Source organism: Monopterus albus, unplaced genomic scaffold, assembly GCF_001952655.1.
Source record: "Monopterus albus unplaced genomic scaffold, M_albus_1.0 scaffold76.1, whole genome shotgun sequence".
Lineage (NCBI taxonomy): Eukaryota > Metazoa > Chordata > Actinopteri > Synbranchiformes > Synbranchidae > Monopterus > Monopterus albus.
The window spans coordinates 2,012,548-2,020,574 of NW_018127956.1; the positions used below are offsets into that span (position 1 = coordinate 2,012,548).

Consider the following 8,027-nt stretch of genomic DNA (forward strand, 5'->3'; position numbering starts at 1 on the left):
CAAACTGAAGAGAGACAGAGCAGAGAGTGAGCAGGACAGTGCGCATTAAACTGAACTCGTAAAGCCCTGGGCATCAAAGTGTGTGTGTTGAGAGGAGCTGTTATTAAGGTGGAGAGACTTAGGGAGATGACTCTTGTCTGTTTTTTAAAGTGACACTGCTGCAACCACACTGTCTGCGTCTCATGTCTCTCTGTCTCACACAGAGCAGGAGCCGAGTGAGGTTTATGAAGAAAGAATGAGGGGAAAATTCTATGAAGGGAAACCTTTCTGATGCACAGTTCTTGCTGTGTGGCCTATCCCACCATCAGGACCACAAAAAATAACTGATAGCCAAAAAGGTTTAACAAATGAGATGACTTGTACTATGCTTAATGTAAAATGTGTGTAAACCACAGACCCATAATTGAATGTATCTTCTCTAATTCAAATGCAATTTTCCCCAGGATACTGTAGTATTTTCTGTGACTCTAAATACATATCGTAGACAGCCGTTCCTTGTGAATAAAAGATTCCAGGCCAAACTGTTTGCAACTTGAATGCCACAAAATTTGCAGATTGATTTAAAGAGCAATTATGCACTTGGCTTTTGAACCTCTAAGGCTTTGGGGATGAATTGGTGATTGGCTCCTCGACAAAGTAAGCATGTCTGACCCAATAAGAGAGTGTCAAAGAAGCCACAACAGCCCAGCAAACAAGAACATCCCTAACGGAGCCAATTATGGGCCTCTGGGGGCCCATGGATTCTGACCTAAGAGCCAACAGAATGAGCACAGTAGAGAAGATGGGAAAAGACAAACAATCATACTGAGACAGATGGATACAAAATAATAATGACCCACACAACACATACAGATGGAAAGTTAAAGGAAATGTTAGTTAGCTTCTTTGTTTTCTTGGTTGATAGGACTCATGTCCAAACAGTAAATATGAAGTTACAATCTTATGCTGGCTCCACATTTGAGGATTACTGGTCAGATTTTGGGTCCAATTCGCCCTTTCCTACAATTGAGTGGCATTCCAAACCTGAGGCAGGTCGGGACCAACGATCTGCCCAAACTCATCCTGCACCGTGAGGGGTTTACACATGCAGTTTCAACTGGCTCAGGGTCTCCTCAGTTTCAAAATATCAAAGATTTTTGATATTTCCAACTTCAAATCATGTACTGTGAAAGCAACAGCAATGGAATGTTAGGCAGAAAACCGCAATAGCCAACATGAGTGAGTCGACTGGGAAGCATCACCAACCACAGCAGTAGTCTTGTTTGAGACTACGTACATAAAACTATTTCCAAATCATCTCCAACTCACACTGCAAAATTTATGTGCTGACCTGCCTTCTCAGCCATGTTTTCTCCTCAGCACACAAAAAACTGTTACTAGCCGGCAATAGTCTGCCTCCATGTTTGATTTGCTCATGCATTTGCTCATGCTTGTTGCTGTGCGATCCCAAATCCCTGGAATCGCCACTCAGAAATCATTTAGTAAAAACACCAAGTGTGTGGTCCTGCATCTTGACTGAATCGTCTAGTGCAGTGGTTTTCAAAGTGTGGGGCGCACCTCCCCTGGGGGGCGCCAGAGGACTGTGGGGGAGGTGCAGCATGGGAAAAGAGAAACCAGAAAAAAATTAAGTGTAAACATCAAACTAGAGCTCAGCTATGTGATGATCATTTAAAGTTATCACAGTAGTGCTAGCTAATGACAGTACGAGACCATGTAAACACCAGAGTCATATTGAGACTAAGCACCCAGGTTTGGCGATCAGGACACAGGGGGGTTATGATAGGTAACTAGAGGAACTGTGGTCACAGAGTAAAGTAACAGACATTAGCACTGCGAGTACTGAGGCAACTGAAGCATCATATGGCTTTGGGTTACACATAACTAAGGCAGATGTATGGAATACACACAATGTGGAGACAGTGATAAACCAGTTGAGTTTGACAGTCTAGGCTATCTATATATAGCTGGCATGAATTTCACTTATGATTGACCACATTAACATCAGTAATCAGAATATGGATTTGTTGGACTAATGAGACAGGCAGCACACTTGTATTTCTGTTGAAACAATACTCTTATTAGCATTTTTGAGACATGGTTATAGCCTAGTTTACCAACAAGTTTGAGCTTCTCTCATCAGTTCATCATCAGTCCATGTTATGTTTGATGCATGTCAGCTTGCACTACTAAAGAATATAAGATTATATATTTACAATTCCTCTTATTTATAATTCGCTATTGAAATGTTTTCCCAGCACATTTTTGTTAAGGGTGCTGCTGGATCAAGGGAAACTCAAAACAAACAATTTGTTTCCTAGCAACGATGTAAACTATGGATGCCTGATAGGGACAAAATGTACAAAATGCAACCACCAACCCGAAGCTACCATGAGCTGACTAATGAACCCAGGTTCTTATGGCAGCATCGCAGCAGTGCAAAGTGACAAGGTTGACAGACTGTCCTGAACAGGGCTAACAAGGCACCAACATTACACAGAGCTCAAATTTCTCTCTATGTTAATGCACCTTTAAAGACAAAAGGTGCTTAGCCACACTTAGAAAGTAGGTTAACAGGATATGTTCATTTGCATACAAGCATGAAGTCCAGCTATTGCAACACTGATGTCATTTTCTTGCTGGCAAAAAAGCTGGCTACATAATACCACATAATACAACTGCAAACAACTTAATGTAGTTTTATGATGTTAGAATATGTACATTTTAAACTGTCAAACATCATGACATAGTTTCAAGCTACTAGCAATGAGAGGACTGTTTTTGGAATGATGCTGGGACATTAATGACACTGAGGAGTTCAAAGTCACTGAAACACAAACCAATGATTTTGATTAATTTGAAAGACAAAAAAGCATGACTACTGTGAGAAGACGTCTACATGTCTGCATGCACATGGAGGATTGCCATTATCATCTCCTCTTTACAGTGTGTTTACACTGGACCCTGCATGTTTGTAGAATTTTGCCATCGAGCATGACCAAGCACTTGTCGTTCATTCCTTGACAGAAAATTTACACGGAATTGCACCAGTTTTTGACGGGAGAAACACACAAATTGCGCATCTCATTATTGTCTTGGCTTATCACATGGCTGGATACAGACAGACAGAACCACCACAGTACCAGCCTGAGGCCCCCCAATCTGAGCATGCAGAGGCAGACAGTGGTAGACAAATTCATGCCTTTCTAGAGAAACCACTCTGTACCACAGGGCACTAAATGGGAAAAATGACTCGAGGAGCAAGAGAGGAGACATTCAGGCTAAGTGCAACAAATTCCTAAGATAATTTATAGTTAGTTGTATACTAGGTTGCACCGCCTACCATTGTATGGATGTAGTCTTAATCATACAATGCCTGATCTATTCTGGTGAACATGAAAACAATCACTATCATCCCACTGAAAGTAATAAAGAAAAATATGATCAATTTTAAGACAGTCTTAAGTGTAATTAATGTGTTTGATACAGCTCATCAAGAACAGTATGCTTATTTTTTTACTTACAGAGTAGACTTTGTTTACCTTTACTCTGCTGAGAATTTGTGCTACAAAAATAATCAGACTAGCATTATTTTCCAACGATGGTATTGCGCTGCTGTGGTACAGAAAGCGTCTATAGTCTGAGTAGAGTGTGTTATTACATAAGTCAAACTGGTTCTTGCTTTATGCAAAACAAGTTTTTGCAGCAACAAGTTTTTCATCTTTTAAATGAATCCAGCAAGAACTTCACCAGTTCACTGCCTGCAGAGTTCTTTTTGGTGGCTTAAATATTGTGTGCTGACACTTCAATTTCATAACTGGCAACAGGACACTAATGAATCAAAGCAAATCAAAGGCAGATTATAATCATAAGGTGTCACACTGGCTCTGAGCAAAGCAGCAGTGTTTCAATTTTTGCATGTCAGCCCAGTGAACAGTTAACACAGGCTAACAAGACACAAATTCATGAGGAGGACTTCATAGTAATGTTAAACTGACTCCATTGAGCTGGTGGCTACATTTTGGGCAGGAGCTCTGCAGGTTTTGGTGCCTTGATTTAATCTGTTAGACAAGACTGCCACCTCCTGGATAAGACATTCACTGCACTCTGCATTCAAAAAGACTACAGCAGATAGATAAAGCTCACACACAACATCACTAATGGTACACTTCCAGTTATTTCTAAATGCTAAGCTAGAACAAACACAAGCCTTTTATTCAAAGGACAGAAGGTGAACTACACCTGCAAAATGTCAAATTTGTCTACAACTATCCAATTCAGCATAACTGACAAATACCATTTCAAATATTTAATAAATAAATAGTAAATATTAACTGGGGTTTACATTGAACAATTTCTTTCATGGAAATTCATCTGAAAGTCAGTAATATACTTAAAAATAATACCAAACTACTTGGCACTTTACAGGAAACTTTCAAGAAATGAGGAAATAGCAGACCTGTAAAATAAAATAAAAAATTTCTTTACAGCTCTTGGCAGTTAACCTCGCTATCTTAAGCTTATTCACCGAGTTTTACCACAGTCCTAAAAATAATCATACATTAAAAAAACATATCTAATTTTGGAGATCTTGAATTTTTAAGTCTAAGCCGGTTTTATTAAATATGTTTTGCCTCAGAGCTAGGGGCTTAAAGCAGCCCTGAACATGATCAACTTCTGTTATTGTCCAATTTTAATATCTCTAATCAGTGATTTTAACTCCAGCAAATCAACCACTTCAACCAACTTGGATGATAATACACAATTAAATATGACAAAGAACGGATGAGCATTCAAATGGAAACTCAGTATTCAAGTTAAACAATGTTTAACCATTTTTGGCCCCAAAGAGGCTGCGTATCAGTCCATGCCATCGTAAATATCCAGGGCCTCACAAGAAGTAACACCACTTTCCAATCCTAACCTACCTTTAATTCAAAGCATCCATGAACCCTAGATCGCAGATCAGATCATTAAAGTCACTGAAACAGCCTAAATAAACTCTGACTTAAGTTTTTTTTTAAACAGTTTGTTGCAACAAATTAGGTCCATGCTATATTAAATTTTACAACAGAAAATGTCTATTTAATCTGCATGTGTTAGGAGGTCTGAATAAACCAGAATAAATGATTTCAGAGTCAATCAACTGTGGTTTTTGAAGGATTTAAGTGCTGGGCCCCATTTTTGCAAAACCCAACGGTCATATGTACAGGCCTGAGTCAGACCACGTATCCAGTAAAGACATTCTCTTAAAGGACAATGTAAATACAAAAGTCAGAGCCACTTAAGCTCATTTAATTACATAGGTTTGTCACTCTTCCTCCTCCACTCACTTGACAGACCAACTCCAGTAAACCCCACTTAGTCCCATGAGTGGACTAATTTGTCAGTGTTAAGATGTGTCCAGATTGTGTGGAGATAGCAGGTCTACTAGTCAGCCTTAAAGCCGCTCTATCAGGCTAAGCGCTGATGATATCAGGCCTCTCCACTACACACCAGAGCAGAGTGACCCATCTGATAACAGTGTCTGTCAACAGGAGATTATGGCCCTCAGCTCCAGCAATGAGGTGTCCTCGGGTGGTTTTGTCAGGGAGTGCTACCTTGTGTCATGTATGAGCCAGTAGCGTTTCTTAGGTGACAAAATAACTTGATTTATGCCGCTTTAAGACTAAGAAACAGTTGCCTAAGAGAAGGAGTGAGCCAATTGAAAATGTGGGAGCATTTACTAAACCCAATATGAAAGTGGTTATGCACAAGACTAAACAGAAAAGATTATGCTTTGAATTAGTTCAGGCCCGGGGCCTATACATTTGGCCTGTAAAAATGGATAAGCCATAGTATTTGTTGAAGTCCACAGTTTCCATGACCTTCCTGCTAACCCCAAATCTGAGGGTTTACCAAAAACAACAAAAGATTTAGATATTACAACCGACCATGAACACAGGCTTGACAAAAGCTTTAACATGCACTTCTCAGGTATAACATTACCCAGACCTTAAGAGGAAGAAACAGCAGCTGAAACACATAAATCTAAATAACCAAACTGAAGAAAAGGTAACCAGGCCCAAACAACCAAACACAAAGCAGCTCCCAGTCCCACACAAGCAGAACGTTAACAATCTGTCAACATATTCTTTTCTGTCACACACAGTGACAACCAACCTTCAGTGACCACATCACATTCGGGTATTTGCTGTCATTCAACCCAGCCGGTCTAAAATCAACGTTGTTCTCTTACCGTGCACGTTTGCAGAGGAGCTCAATATGTAGATGTAGATATGACTTCAGTATAATCCAGTGACAGTACTTTGTGCAGAAGGGCTGGTCATTAATGACCTTAGACGAGTTTTAATCCAGTTTGCTGTTAAAAAAAAACAACAAACAAAACAAGCCTGTCCTCTGCCTTTAGCTTTTCATACAGGCCGCACTTGTTTCGTGCACTTCCTCCTCGCACAGCGGTATCTCTGACTTAAGCGGTGTGGACGGTTGGTTGGTTGTTTGTTTGTTTGTTTGTTTGTTTGTTGTTTTTTTCCAGCGCAATATCAAACTTCCCCGAACATCTACCTCATGTAGGCTACGGTGCACACAAACTTATCAAAACCAGCCCCGCCCACATGTACAATCATTAAATAATAAAGACGGAGAAACGCCCCCATCTGATTGGGTACACCTGTGGACAATTTGTCAACCCACGCTTAGCCACAGAGAAATTACACTATTTTATTATCAACCCCCCCACCCCCACTTAAAGTAGTTATAACTGCCTTAATTAGATTTTCTACCACTTCCCACTCATGGATAAGGGGATGTTTGTTATGTTATGCTATGTTTTTGGTAGGCTGTTTCCCCTTTAAGGGCACCAGTGGTGGTGAGGGTTACCAGACGCGCTCCCGATTCCGATTGTTGTTTTTCTCTAATTATATCTCCCATAGATTATTTTACCCACAGATACTGTTTACTACAAGCAAAATTAAGAATGCAAAAAAAAAAAAATCCTAGAAAATACTGAACTCACTATCTGAAGCCTGCATTAAAGCGCTACTGCGTTTTATTAAACACAGGCTTGATGGTCAGACACACTTTAAAAAGTGGTCGAGATCAAATCAGAGGTGGAGTGATTCTTACTTATAGTAGGCCACGTGTCAAGGTGCAGACATGCTAGGTCCAGGATGACAACATCAACTCGGTAGCATATTCATAGCACCCACCACCCCCCAGCCCAAACGCACAGTGCATTTAATGTCCACATTCCCAGTTTGGCAGGGGTTATGACTACATGTATTTAAAATCTCATAAAGCATAAACAAAAAATAACACACTATGTTGTTCATATGGACCTGAGTTCATCCATGTGGACAAAACCCTGGGATAGAGAGGGGTCATGGTTCATTTCTCCAGCACCTGTGCGCCATACAGGCATGAAAACAAATGATTCTTGGGCATGATTTGCTTTCCCTGCACTTCTTACAGAAATCAATTGGGCTGAGGACTGAATTGTCCCATGTTGCACCTGTAAAGAGGTGATCCACAGAAATCAAGGTGTTGCTTATTAGGACCAAAAAAATGTGAGAGCACAGTGTCACTTGATATGAGATTTCTATTTGTATAAAAAATACCAGAAGAGTCACACATGTGGAGGTGGAGTGATCAGACTCAACATCCTGCAGTGAATCCCTGGCAGCTGAGCAGCGCAGGTCCTGAAATGGCCTCCCTAGCCGCTCCCCTGCGTCATATGGAAACACACTGCTCTGTCATTACAGGGGCTCTTTGTGACTCAACCATTTCATATGTAAATGCTATGCCTCTGATTTCTTTTGATTCAGCACTCCACATTAGCTCTGGGTTAGACTGTGTGCACATGAGGGCTGTTCAGGTGTAATTGCCCTCCAGGCCTAATTGTCCCAGGCTTTTCTTACTTTTAGAAGCACCTGTGCTGGATCAAAGCATTTGATGCGTGTCAGCTTTGTTTCAATAGGTGTCCTTACAGCACACTGATTGTCCAGTAATTGCCTCTCCAGACATTTCTACAG

At 40.6% G+C, this 8,027-nt stretch overlaps 1 protein-coding gene across 1 annotated transcript in view; it reads right to left on the bottom strand.

Moving 5' to 3' along the window:
- The window catches only part of itga3b (integrin, alpha 3b), a 115,815-nt gene extending 109,360 nt beyond the window's left edge, over window positions 1-6,455 (bottom strand). The window contains exon 1 of the mRNA XM_020606187.1: window positions 6,236-6,455. The gene's annotated coding sequence lies outside the window, so the exon portion shown is untranslated. The remainder of the gene's footprint in view (window positions 1-6,235) is intronic.
- Between the last annotated feature and the right edge of the window lie 1,572 nt (window positions 6,456-8,027).